General features: G+C 36.7%; 1 protein-coding gene across 1 annotated transcript in view; it reads right to left on the reverse strand.

Annotated features, from left to right (window-relative positions):
- CDH7 (cadherin 7) overlaps nucleotides 1–15,164 on the reverse strand; it is a gene marked incomplete at both ends in the record, with an annotated part of 110,365 nt that overhangs the window by 36,837 nt on the left and 58,364 nt on the right. The window lies entirely within an intron of this gene.

The following is a 15,164-nucleotide window of genomic DNA, read 5'->3' on the forward strand; positions in this document are numbered from 1 at the left end:
GCATAATTTACTTGTCATTTTTATGTGTTATTTAATAAAGCATTAAGAAAAATGGGCTAACATGTACTGCTGAGAACTGTAATCTAAATTTATCCATCATGTGTATGGGCATATGTGTGCTATATATGTGACAAAATGTACATACCACTTATATAAAATATAATAACACATATATATAAAATATAAAAATATATACTATACGTGTGTTTATGTGTGTTTCCACATAAATAGGACATGAAGAGATTCCATGGCTCATCTCTTTTTTATACATGAAAAATATATAAACCAATACTCAAAACAGGCTCACAGTATCTAGGCCAGAGAGCACTTTATTCAAATGTTTATCTGCTTAACAGCTGTCTCATCTAGTAGATTGTAAGCTCCAAACAGTTTTGTTCAGTACTAGCATTCCCAGAATTGCCTGTTCTGCATTTGGTACATTGAAAGAACTCAATAAATTCTTAATGAATTAGGAAAAGCTAGACTGTAGCTATCCAGGCCTCAAGAGCCTCAAAACGGAACTACACCTTTGCCCCAGAGAATCCAGATGGCTGAAGTGGGAGGTAGAGGAAGAAAGAACCAGGTATATTGTTTTTCTTGACTGTAAACAACTTCATATAATTACTGTGGGAAAACCAAGTTTTAATTCTTATCTGAGGTCTCACATGAAAATCCTGGGGCACGTGCTACACAGCGCCATAAACAGCACCTTATTAATAAATTCAGTGATATTTTTATGAGACTACCTTCTTTTGTCTATTATCTAAAAATATTTCTACCCCAATGGTCTTCAACCAAAGGTAAGAATCAGAACCACTCGGGAACTTTCCAACACATTCCTGGCTCCTTCCAAGAAGATTTTGATTCAGCAGACCCAGGATGAGTCACAAGCATATGTATTTTGAAAAGGCTCTTCAAGTAATTGTGCTGCAAATCCTCTTCTAAGAAACTTGACCTCTTCGTTATAATTTTCTGGGGCCTATACATGTAATCCGATATTTAATTTGGGTTCTGCTAAAAATAAAACAAAGCATTCTTATTTACCTAAATGCCTTTACTTAAGACGCTCTAAACATACTCACACATCGCATGAATATGAACCTATTCAGCTTGTAGTCTTTTTTATTTTTATTTTTTGGCCACGCCATGCACCTTGCAGGATCTTAGTTCCCCAACCAGGGACTGAACCCGTGCCCTCGGCAGTGGAAGTGTGGAGTCCTAACCACTGGACCTTCAGGGAATCCCCTTAGTTTGCTCTTATAATATTTATAAAACTGATAAATTAGGAGAGAAATATTACTTTTATATATTATGTGTCTATGTAAGATAGACTATGTAAAAAAAAACCAAACACCCTGTTTACCATCTCCTTTTCAATTGACTCAAAACCACAACTTTTTTTAAAATTTAATTAATTTATTTTTGGCTGTGTTGGGTCTTCGTTGCTGCGCGCGGGCTTTTCTCTAGTTGCGGTGAGCAGGGGCTACTCTTTGGTGCAGTGTGCAGGCTTCTCATCGCGGTGGCTTCTCTTGTTGCGGAGCACGGGCTCTAGGCGCGTGCGCTTTGGTAGTTGTGGCACGCAGGCTCAGTAGTTGTGGCTCGCGGGCTCTGGAGCGCAGGCTCAGTAGTTGTGGTGCATGGGTTTAGTTGCTCCGTGGCATGGGGGATCTTCCCAGGCCAGGGATCAAACCCGTGTCCCCTGCATTGGCAGGCTGATTCTCAACCACTGTGCTGCCAGGGAAGTCCAAAACCACAACTTTTAAGATATTCATTCCGGTTTACCAAAGGGACAGCTAGTCCTTCTGTATTCAAGTAAAAGATTGACTGACTTATGAAAGAATAATTTACATTTACTGCACAAATGAATGCAATTATTTTATGGCAACTTGTTGTTTTTTAAATGTGTCTAAAAGGCAACAACATGCAGTAAAGACATCTGGATGCTGCCAAGTCATAAAGAAACACAGGATCACGCGTGATGATTGGTTGCCTAAAAGCTATTCTGAAAATCGAGCAATGAAAGAATTCATATGAAAGCCTAGGAATCAAGGTTCCAGACGGAAGGAAGTACCACACAAAATGATTTTCAGAGCAAACCGGAATCAGCCAGACTAGTTTGCAAAGAAGGGTGTGGCGTGACGGATAGGACTGTTAAGCAAATTGAAGAAAAGGCTTTTGCCATAAAACGTTAATTCCTGTTTCTCTTTCTTATTGATTTCTACAAAAGCAATCCGTTCCGTAACTATTAGATTTAATGAGCAAGGTTATACTCGGCGAAAGAAGTTAAAATAATAACTGGGGAAAGACAAAGAAGAAGGAAAGGGAAGGAGAGAAAGGTAATGTCTAAACAGATTCTATTCAATACTTGAAACTACGTAGCATGGGAGACTAGATATATTTGGAAATTTGACCAAAACACAGTTCAAGCTGCAGCTCACAAGAAAATAAATACGTAGGATTATTAAAGAACCTGAAACCAATTATTGTCACTTTGACCCCAACTAGGGATGCCACAGAGAAGTTGCTTTTTCATCTGTCAAGTGACATCTATGTCAGAGATGCTGAAAGAGAAAGCAGCTTGTTGGACATACTCTTTCCTAAGCTATCAAATAGGGTTGTTGAAATGTATTGCCATCAAAGGATGCTGAACTTTAGGACTGAAACCGTAAGCATTATAACTAAGACAGGGGTCAGCAAAATTTTCCTGTAAAGACCAGATAGTAAATATTTAGGCTGCAGGCACCGGGTCCTTGGCCACAGGTAAATGGACTACCTTGGCTGTGTGCCAGTAACACTTCGTTTACAGACACGGAAGTCTGCTGAATTCTATCTAACTTTCACATATCCTTTTTTAAAATTTTTTTCAGTCACTTAAAAATGTAAAACCATCCTTAGCTCTTGAGCTGTCCAGAGACAGGCAGGCAGTTGTTTGCCAATCCGTGGTCTAAGGAGCCCCAAATAATATGCTTCTCTTTCCAGATCAGAGGTTCACCCCTCTTCCTCCCACCTTTTCTTTTTACTACAATTAAAATGAACTATTCACTATAAACAGCATACTTTGTCCCTTCTAGTTTGCATCACCTGCTGCTCCCTCCTTCTCATATAACTTTGTCTGCCATTTTTCTTACTGAAATCTTTTGGAGACCAGCTATTTTCTCCTTTATGAGTGATCTCATAATCCCCTCACCTAAAACTAAAACTTCTTTATATTTATAGAGAGCTAACTCCAAAAAAAATTTTACACACATCTTTAATGTGCATTTTAAAAGACAGAAGAAGGTTGGTATTATTGAAACTAAATAGCAAAGAGCTCCAGTGAAAGCCCAAAATTTTATGTGTACTTAGGGGCAGACACACTACCTGAATTCCAAGCCACATCTGTCCACCACCCATGCCGTTTCTGCTAGAACAAGCAGGCATTGTTCAAACTCTAAGAGCAATTAGGGACTCATGGTGTATGGCATTATCACATCTAGGTATCTGCCTACCTCACCAAGTAAGTAGGGTTGCTGTAAATTATTTATAAATTTAAAGCAGCTGGAACAGTCATGGACACAGAGTAATTACTGTATAAGCATTTGCTGTTACTACTATACTATTATTAGCGCCATGATTTCCGGCTAGATTATGAGCAAATCAAATGGAAAGTAAAGATTATGTCTTTCTCTTCTGTTTCCCCCATGACACCTCGGCCTATATCTTTGGCAAAGTCAGTTTATAATATTCATCTGTTACATTCAAAACAATTAACTATCATAAACAGTGGAGACTCATCAGTTCTCCCCTGCCATTTTTAACTTCCTCAATAGTAAAAACCTAAGTTAAAATATCATCTTGAATTCATTTAATAAAATCATTACACTGCATTTTTCTTTCTGCATATAGCTCGCCTTCTGGTCTATAGCCAAACACGTTCTCGTTAAGCTCAATGACCTCCTTTAGATCTTGTACTTTGGGCCAATGCTGTTGTTGATGTTTCAGGGACTGATCCAAGTTACATCATTCAGGAAATTCTTCCTTCTGTTCCTGTAACCACGGCATGGTACCATTGGGGCTGGGGTGTGTGTGTGTATGTGTGTGTGTGTGTGTGTGTGTGTGTATGCACATTGAGACTATGTATATAGTGTCTTATGTTTAATACTGATTTTGTACAAAAGAACTGAGACCATTCATCATCTTTAAAAGCATTTCTTTCTCTGGAGCTTCTAGCTGTCTTTGGGATCAAAGCATATACTCTGTTGCTTTCAATATCCTCCCTACTTGATCAAATCAATATAAATCATTTTTCCTACGTAAATGGGCTTAAATGTAACTGTACCAATGGAAAAGAACCCACAATCATAACTTTCCCTTTATGATTAATTTATTCCAAATAAATCTACTTACCCAGAACCTTAGACGTAATCTACAACCTTGGACAAGGTATCTCAGCAAAGAACAATTTTGTACATTTATATACAATAAGAATTCTAAAGTTGTTCCCTAAGTACTTTCCAAAAGCAAAAAACGCCATTATTATGCACAACTGCACTACTGCCTTTATTTCCCCCTGTTCCTGGGTTATGCCCAAGAAGGCTTTATTATCTCTGTCAGCTTGACTAAATGTAGACAGGCTTCTTCCTGACTCTAGGCCCCTGACCTACCTTTTCTTAGAACCAATCTTCAGCAAGAGTCTTGCTCCAAGTTACAAAACTACCTGCTATCAGGAAAATACAAGAAAATTTACTTTTCCTTTGTGTAAAGCAAACACAGTGTCACCTACACCCCTGCCCCCATTACACACACACACACACACACACACACACACACACACATACTCCAGCTCTTAAAAAATTCTCCAGGCCTTTGTTTCACCTGCGTTGAGTTTACACTGAATTCTCATCTCTCTCTCCTAACTGCAACATCCTTGAGGTCTGTCTTACTTGTTTAACTCTGTCCAGTGACATTTTTGCTTTCACAGCTACAAGTGATTTTATCAGCAGCGTGCAGCTTTTACCTGTCTTGAAATTTGTGTGAATCACAAAACCTATATCCAGATTTGGGCAACAGGTTATTTTTTTATAGGGAAGAAGGGAAGAGAAAGATGTGTTCTAAATTGTTATATATATATATACACACACACACACACACATAATTGTTATATATATATATATGTAATAATTATGTATAGAATGGTCCACATTGATGCCCTCAGAGAGGCTCAGGTGTGAAGGGGGAGAAGACCTCTGGAAGTTTCGCCAGCTCTGTGGGTGTCCTCTACAAGGGACTGACCCTTGTCTGTCTCACTGTGCTAGGCTTTGAGATCTATGAGAGAAGCCAAATGTATAATCTTACACAGGTAGGTAGGTAGGTTACCAGTTGTTACAAGTAGGTAACAACTGTCTTAGATAGGACAGAGATTGACTGACTGCTGAATGAAGAAAGAAAAAAGAAAAAAAAAATCTAAGAATAAATTATTTGAAAAATAGCAAAATGAGTAAAAGCAAATTTAGAAGAAGCAGTAAAAACTTACTGGGCGTCTCCATGTCCATTGTACATTTTTATGAGTCATTATTTTAACTTTCAAAAAAACCCATAGTTTAACACAGCTGCTTCTCAGGTGCTTGATACAAACATTCACATTTTGCAAAGATCATTTCCACTACATAGAAAGTATCTGGTGCTCTACAGGTAAACTGGGACCCTGAGAAAGGGTCCGGTTTATGAATAACTGCAGAAATGTTTAAGTCTAAGACATTAAATTATCTAAAGGTATTAGGAATAAAATAAGGATACTAATATCAGGAAATATTATTTCCATTATCTAGCTCCACGAGTGCCCTCTGACCTCCAAGAGTACTTACGTTAACATTTTAACCTAGATATAAAGATCACTGAATATTTTTTAAAAAGCAATTCAAGCAGGTCTCCTAACACATCTCCATTTTGTAACAATTTTTTAAAAAAATTCTATGACCACCAACTAAATGCACACACATTTCAAATTGCTAATTGCACTTGTCTACAAAGAGGCAGTACCACAGATGGCTAAATGTATTTCCCATGAACAATACACATTTATATAGTCCTTACCCTGCGCAGGTTATAGTTCTAAGAGTGAATTTAGGTAGGCTGTTTGGATTCTATAAGCAGAAGGTAGAAAACAAGCCTTGCAAATGACTATATTCCTGCCTAGCATCAAAAACCTGGTTCACAGTATAGCTCAGATTGATTCCCTTACTGTGCTGAGGTCCATATTTCCCAGCATGCACTACTAACTGGACCAGGAACTTCCATGAAAGGGTCTCGATCATTTTCAGGGAAGCTGAATCCAGATTATGACCCAAAGACAGTTTAGTTTATGTTTTCCTGGGGACCTTTATAAAATAGTGGCAACTATTAATTAACCTTGATCCACACAGTTACTCTGTGAGTAATGCTGACAGTGGAGAGGAGATTCACCCTTACCTTTGCCACTTCATGTAAATGTAACCTGAAGGTTTTTTAGTTTCTCTGGAGCAGAGCTGGGACCCAAAATCTTTTTTCTTCTTTCACAGTATCCACAATATTTTATAGCTCCTCTCTCTTCATGTATTTCCCCCCCATCACTCCTTGAATCTGGGTCACCTGGTCTTGCTTCGATCAATATAATGTGGTGGAAGTGATGTTGTGTCGGTTCCGGAAATCAGCTTCAGGAGACCATGGAGCTTTTGTTCTTGCCATTCATGGAACAAAGCCAGGTTAGCTGCCGGCTGCTGGAAGGCACACTTCCAGCCTCTCTTGTCATTCCAGCAGACAGACAGCCACCTCTACAGAGGCAGACCCACCAAGCTCACGAGTAGCTGACCTCTGACCCATGTGTGAGCCCTCGTAAGACCACCCTGCAGAGGCCCCACCAAACTGCTGACCCATGAAATCAGGACCTAAAGAAATAACGTTTTAAAGCACCAGCTTTGGGATGACTTGTTAGGTAGCAGCTGATACAATCACAAAGAGGAAGAGAATAAAAGTGGGTGACTTCACTTTCTGACATGTGATGGCTGCATACCCAGGGAAAATGAACCAAAACAGACTTGAAATGACCAAATGAACTAGTGGCAGAGAGATCAGATCTAGACGTGGAAATTTCCTTGAACTCCAGGCCTTTGACTCTTATCATTCCCTTATTGGTTATGTCCTGTCTTTACTATATAACATAGATTCCAGGATCCATCGATCCCCTTCCTCTACTGACAATATATGCAATTCTTTTTATTGATCTAAATATGAATTATTTATTTGCTTTGTTGATCAGTTATTTTTAAATTCTCTTAAAATATCTTAATCCTAGAAGAATACAATAAATTGCCTTTTCTGAATCTTTCTCTGCCCTAACTTAAATTTGTCAGTTTCACCAAGTAATGTCTAAAGCATTCTTTCCCTCCTTTTATATGCATGCTCTATGATGTTCTCAGTCGTCCCTTTCAGTTTAATTGCCATGCATACGCTATGACCCCCAAACCTAAGTTTGTACTCTAGATCTCTCCTCTAAGCTATAAACCCTCATTCATGACCTTCTAGAAATAGTTACCTAGATATCACAGGTAATGCAAATATATTCCAAACCATTTTAATCACCTCCACACTCCCATTCTAAAGGAATAGCACATTTTTCATCTAGCTACTCATACTAGAATCATTAGTTTTATCCTTAAATTCTCTCCCCAATTTTCCTTAGGTAATCACTAAATCCCCTTTTATCTACTTCTTAAATATCTCTTTCTTGGAATCCTACCCATTGAAACTAATCTAGGAAACAACACACCATGGAAAAAGACAGAAATAAGGAAAACTGTGCATTATCTGTGACTTGTACTAAGCGAAACAAAACAAAATGAAACAAAAAACCATGAAGGGCTCACTGGAATATGTCTTTGACATACACATATTCTGAGAAGATTGCTCTGATAACTGCCCAAATCAAAGAAAATGGAAAATACTCCTAAGGAACAGGGTCTTAGTCTCTTTGATCAACTTTCTTCAAAGAGTGTTGCTATCTCATTTTTTTAAGACCCTAAATTCATCTCTAATCTTGACTATTCGAAAACGAGTAAATTTATACTCGTTTATTATACTCGAAATATGTAGAGAACAGTCTATACACATGCACCCATGTGCACGATGATTAAGACGATGTTAGGATCCACTTATATATACACAGTAACAATGGGTGGAACAAATTGGAAAATATAATCTGAAATTCAGATGTTCACTAAATTAGAGTTATTGTATTAATCTAAAACTAAAATCCAAAATGTATGCTTTTTCACAGTCAAAGGAGACACATATCTTTCCTCCATTTTGAGGAATGTGCATCCACAGCGGCAGGATTACTTAAACAACATCTTTGAAAGAAAAAAATGTAATGAAAAGAAGAAAAATAAATGGGAAATGTTGGTTTCATTTTCCTCTACCACACATCAACAGCATTTATGAAATACGGAAATACATACTTGACTCTGGGAATTACCGCAAGCAGCAGACAAAGGACGCGTCTCAATAACAAGACAGCAAACCCAGAGCTCAGAAATCTGTGCAGCTGAGTGGAAGTTTGACAGGATGTGGCATATTCTAACCCTTCCTCTCCCACAGGGAATGGAGGCCATGTTATCAATACCTCCCCAACAATGCTCTATTATTTGATGGTTTTGACTTCATTCAACCTTATTTTAGGGTATGGAAAATGAGGAGATTATGAAGATAGCACAGCAAGAATGGGCCTGAAGAAGCTTAAATATGTTATTTGACAGTATGATATCAGCCACCGTACAAGTCATCCCCGTGCTAGAAAATGGGTGTGTACTTATCCTTCACAGGAAATGCATTTTGAAAAATGCTCATTTTTTACTGTACTGTAACTCTATGTAGTATTTTATAGAAGCACAATTCCACAGGTAATCCCAACTGAGGTCTTACATTGAAAACTGAAGTACGTTAAAGATAAGACTGCCATACCTCAAAGGAAAAATAGAATTTGCTACATTGTAAATTATGATGGGGAAATGTAAACAGAAAGAATTCTAGGTAGAAAGAAAGACACAGTTTTCACTCACATGGGATAATACTTATGTTTATGCTTGGTGAATTTTTTTTTTTTTTTTCGGTACGCGGGCCTCTCACCATTGTGGCCTCTCCCGTTGCGGAGCACAGGCTCCAGATGCGCAGGCTCAGCGGCCATGGCTCACGGGCCCAGCCGCTCCGCGGCATGTGGGATCTTCCCGGACAGGGGCACGAACCCCGTGTCCCCTGCATCGGCAGGCGGACTCTCAACCACTGCGCCACCAGGGAAGCCCAGCATGTCTATTCTTAATGTATAGAAAGGATAATTGAATTCTGAAAAAATAATTCTATGGTAACATCTATACAAATCTTTAGCCTTGTGGATTCTGCATATTTGGTCATATGCAGAATTTATATTTCTATATAAGACATTGGAGCAAGAATAGCATACCTGAAGATAACTTTTTACAATTATGTACTTCTTTTTCTTTTTCTAGCATATGTTTTAGAAAAAGATTGTTTTTCTGTTCTTCTCTCCCTGCTCCCAAGTTCACCCTATGCAAGTATAGCATATGTAGATGTTTCAAAATATGATAATAATTTGCTCAAACTGGAATAAATCTCATTATAACCATGACAGTGCATTGTTTATGAGAAAGCAACGGACTAAAGTTTTATTATACTATAGAGTAGAGAGAAAATAAGTTCAGATGATTATCAAGCATGGTTCACAGGTACAAAATAACTTAATTCCAATAGAAATGACTATCTAAATGGACATAGGAACTCTATTATCCAAATGTGAAGTAATACTCTGAGACACACATCATCAGAACAAATATACTTATGTCTTTAACAAAAAGCTCATCAACATCTTAGCAGTGCCTGGTTGTAAAGGTTTTCCTATAGTCAGGAAAGCCTGGAAAACCTATGAACAAACAGTTCATATTTATGGACTGTCCATAGCATTCTCTAGTTTATCTCAGTGAAAATTTTAAAATATTCTGAGAACAATGGAAGAAGGCTTCATTTGTCTTCTTTCAGAATTTCTTAGTTTTAATCAGAATGCTCTTGTGACTCAGATTCAGAAATCCATTCTAGATTTCACAAATGATTCTCCTATTATCTGGTCATGAAAAGAATACTGAACTTATGGGACTCATATATGTTTTCTCAGACTCTGCTCAACTCGGAGGGGTCTCTGGAAATGTTTTAGCTGGAATGGAATATAGACCCCCATTTACTGAAATTTTGATAAGTAGAACTGAAAATCAAAATCCTGTCCTTGAGCGTCGTAAGTAGTTGTTAAGTTCTTAACAGAGAGAATCAGCAAATCTTCAGAACGGACTTCCTTCATTCTGAGAAAAACACTCCAAAGAGAGTTTAGTTAAAAAAAAAAAAAATGTAAACAAAGACACTCTTCTGAAATTGAGAATCAAGAGACTGTTGGCTTCATGATGGAAAAGCACTTGGATTTGGGAATAAAGGTTGCCTTTGTGAGATCACACTGCTTTAAGATGGAAGGTTTAGGGAAACGGACAAGAGGGATGGACATTCCACACACAACTTCTAGTGGGCTGAAGCCATTCGGTTGAAGACCAGAGCTCATACACATGTTCTCATGAGCTATAATGGAGCTACTGATCTGTAACTTACTTCTGTAGTTCTCATTACTGAAAGCCCTCCTTAATTCTAATAATTTTTCAATAAATTTTTAGAATTTTCTCAATCTATAACCTCATTGACGATTTTACCACTTCCTTTCAATTTGTTGTATCACTCTGTCTTAATCTCTTAGTATAAAGTAGCTTCTTTTCAAACTAGTTGGAATAATAAAAATAGTGTTGAGTTTTGAACAGCAATTTCTTTAAAAAAAGGATAGATTTAAAAATTAAAAAGCTCAGGAACAATGAAAATAGTTTTGGAGGGAAGCAATGATAACCAATCTTAGGGTAATGCCAAAGAGTAGGAAAAAACACGAAACAAAAAAACAAAGAGACAAGATCTATTATGGATCAAGAAGGGACAAGAAAAGAAACCAGAAAAGACTTTAAGGCTTTAAACTTAACAGTAAAAAAGGTGTGCTACTTGACTGTAGCCAGGAAAGTGATAATATTTTAAATAAATGTTTAAATAAATATCATTAAAATTCAGTGCTTTGAAAAGAAATGCTTTGAATTAGAATTATCACAGTCCCAACAATACGGGTTCAAGAGAAAATAGCAAATATAATTTTCTATTCCATAGCATATTTTATTGTAGCTGAAAGTAAAATACCTTTTAATATTTTTTATTTGTAATCCACTCTCATTTGCAAAGCACTGTACATATACGTAACAGTGGCCTTGCAAAGGAGGCACAAAGAGCCCATTCACTTACATTGCCTCATCTCATGCCAGCATCCCCTCCTCCCACACTGTGCTCCAGTAAAATGGCCCTATTTCTAGTTCTCTGAGCTTAACGTGCTATCTCATATGACAAAGCTCTGCACAGGTGGTTACCTCCATAAGAAAGTCTCCCTTCCCCTGTCTACCTGGAGATTAGCGTTATCCATCTACTATGCAACTCCTTTCTCAGGTCATGTTCAAATCTTTGAGAGACTAGGTGGGACCAACCAGTAGGCTGGCAAATGGGGCTTGGGCTCTCTCGGACACTTCTACAGAGACTTAGATATTTGCCCAAATCTTTGGGACCACAGCTAAATTTATGAAAAAACCATGGTAATACATTTTTACTAGACCAGCTCCCAACATTGAAGGGAAACACATGCGTGCACACACACCCTTCCTTGATCAAGAAAAACAAATTGTGGTACAGACAATTTTACTTCCCCTGTTTAATTATTTGGTTTAAAGAAGGACGAATGGGAGCAATATTCCAGTCTTAAAAGATGAGCAACAGGGCTGCCCTGGTGGCGCAGGGGTTGAGAGTCCGCCTGCCGATGCAGGGAACACGGGTTCGTGCCCCGGTCCGGGAAGATCCCACATGCCGCGGAGCGTCCGGGCCCGTGAGCCATGGCCGCTGAGCCTGCGCGTCCGGAACCTGTGCTCCGCGACGGGAGAGGCCACAACAGTAAGAGGCCCGCGTAAAAAAGAAGAGGCCCGCAAAAAAAAAAAAAAAAAAAAAAAAAAAAAGAGCAACAGTAAGTGGGCACAGAAGCGGAGCATAAGTGAGTCCTGCAGGAGGGAACGTTTGAAGACCGAGAAGAAAATTTTTGCTTCTAGGAATTAAAAGTGGCTTAGTGTCTACTCTAGATCTTTGAATAAAACTAGGAATAGTGGGATATGTATCTGGTAAATATAAGTCTAAATAATTCTAGGGGTCCAAAACTAGCTCTTAGATGTCCATGTAAGGAGTTGGAATATGAGCCTTATTTGAGGTTTTTAAACAGGAGAAGCCCTGGATTAATACAAAACTAATACTAAGGTACAGTGCTAGGTGTAGTCACTGCACATAAAATGTGAATTGCATTTTTGAATAAATAAAAAACTTCTCAAAAATTAAAATATTACAAAGTAACAGTACTTTTTCATCTAAAAACTAGATTAACCTCTAATACCATAAGCAAGTTTTTCAAGTGAAAAAAATTCACTGATCACTAAAGCTTGAACTGCAAAGTAAATATTGGGTTGGCCAAAAAGTTCACTTGGGTTTTTCCGTAAGATGTTACAGAAAAACCCAAACAAACTTTTTGGCCAACCCAATATATCATTTCCACTATTTTTAATTAACTCTTAGAGAAGCCAATTTTTATGTTTATTTCAATATCGGTAAGAACTCTGTGTTGGGTTGGTTAGGCATTGGAATATATGAGCAGAAAATGCAAAACTATAATTTTTAAAAAGGAGTCTGTGGGTAGAGGGAGCTTTGGAAATCAGAATTAGGCTGATGTATACCACGTAATTACCTCGATATCTATTATTTATGCAGGAGTGTGTGGAGAAAGGGTAGGAGGAAAGTGTGAAGCAACATTTGCTAACACTAAAGATTTTCAGCGTGAAGAAAACTAAGAGGTGCTATTTCCACTTATTTCTATGTAGATATTATCCGACTTGGTTCTATGCTTTACAGAGTTCAAAGTGAACAAGATTCTCTTCATTAAATATTAAACATTTTACTGGTTATTTATGCCACAACAGTAAAATTGTAAAATTTTCCACCATCATTGTCTCTCAAGATTTTCCTGTACACTGAGTGTGCTTAATTATCCAAAGGCCATCACTGACATTATATAAGAAAACAGAGGAGGAGAAGCAATAAAAATTAGACAGTATTCATCTATTAGAAGCCACTGGAGAAAATAAAACTTATTTTTCGTTGTCAATAATTTAAACAGAAAATAACACAATTTTGCTCTCATATTTAGCATAAGAAATTATTGAAACATTTAGCTAACTTCCCATATAATGACAGATTGATAAATTTTTAATTACCAATTATTGGGCATTTATTAGGTACAAATATCACTCACTTGGCTGTGCATGGGAAGAAATCTCTAGTATCAAAAATTTTTTAAATCCATTAATCTAAATGCTTATAGGATTTGGAATGTTTTTGAATCTTAATTCATTAGACAGAGGACAACCTGAGAAAGCTTCAACAACACATTAAATTTCAGTCTAGTGACTGACATCTCTGTGACATATTTCTGCATTTGGACAAGAGTTTGCATCAATACTAAAAGTAGATCAAACAGTGCTGTTAATGAAATATATTTTGGTTTGGTCATTGAATAATATTCTTATGAATCTAGTAACACTGTAATTATAATAACAAATGCATATTATATATTGAAAAACAGTGAAGATCCAGAAACAATTACTGTTATCATTTTAACATTTTCCTACAATTTTTATTCTATATAAATGAAAATTTGAAACAAAGGGTCTGTAAAATTTTGGATACTGCTTTTTTCATGTAATATTTTATACAATCATTTCCCATATTAGTTAATATGCTAAGACAATGTCACCACATCATTTTGATGATGTACAAGATTCTACAATTTGGAAATATCAAAAATTATTTAACCATTTTTTCTTTTGTTGGACATTCTATAATGATTCCATATGTTCACTGTACTTAATAATACCTTCATGAGATTTGAGAATTAAGTAAGAAGGCTTTAAATTACTCAAGATAAATCCTAGCAGATATTAACCACTACCTAGAACAGTAGTAATAATTATTTATGTGACTTTTATATCATTGTAAGTTATCATTAATTTTTACCTTGTAGTTTTTTTTAATGAGTTTTATGCTGTGAGATTAAATGCATTTTATCCAGTTTTCTTATAGCTTTTTTTTAAACAATTCTCTAAAACTTCTAGAAATATCAAGGAACTGAGTATAAAATTTTTTCTATTACTGAATCAAATATCTCATATCAAATACATATATATTTGTATTTATATATTTCTTCAATGATTTATGCTGTCTCATTATATGAAATATACATGTGTTCAATAAGATAATTTCAATATATACTTAAAACTTCTGGAATATGAGCAGATTGATTTCAGATGAAGCTCTGAAATCTTTGAGCAGCATTGCACCTTAGTGCATTCCTTTTATTTTAGACAACAAAACAAAACATTTTACCAAGAGTTGGCCTAGCCTACTTGTTAAAACTTTTTTAGACAGATTGTCACCAGCTGAGCTAAAACAGCAGCTGTCCACTGGAAATAATTGCAGAAATGTTTTGCCCATTGGCCTGAAATCGAACATATGTTTTCCTATAACAACTAAAATATAACTTTCTTTATTGATGTGTTAATTATTGAGGAGTGTTCATTACAGAGGTATACACCTGGATTGTTACACTGGCATAAAATCCCAGTATCTTGAGTGTGGGCATTTTCATATATGTTTTAATTTTTAGTATTTCAAACATTTGAGAAAATAAGACTATATTCTGGAACAATTCCTTTTGATTTTTCTTTTTAATTTACCATTTGTCAAGGATCACATCTATACAGATCAAAGGGAGTTACCAGCTCACTTTCCCCCGTATCTAACCAGCGTTGGGAGCTAATGTGGCAAACAGTCTTTATTTTGGATTATAAAGATTTTTTTAAATCTCTTTTGCACTTATTTTTTAAGGGATTATGATAGGCTTCACAACTTTCCATGCTCTGTTTATATAA

The sequence above is a fragment of the Leucopleurus acutus genome, assembly GCF_964270905.1.
Source record: "Leucopleurus acutus genome assembly, chromosome: 13".
NCBI lineage: Eukaryota > Metazoa > Chordata > Mammalia > Artiodactyla > Delphinidae > Leucopleurus > Leucopleurus acutus.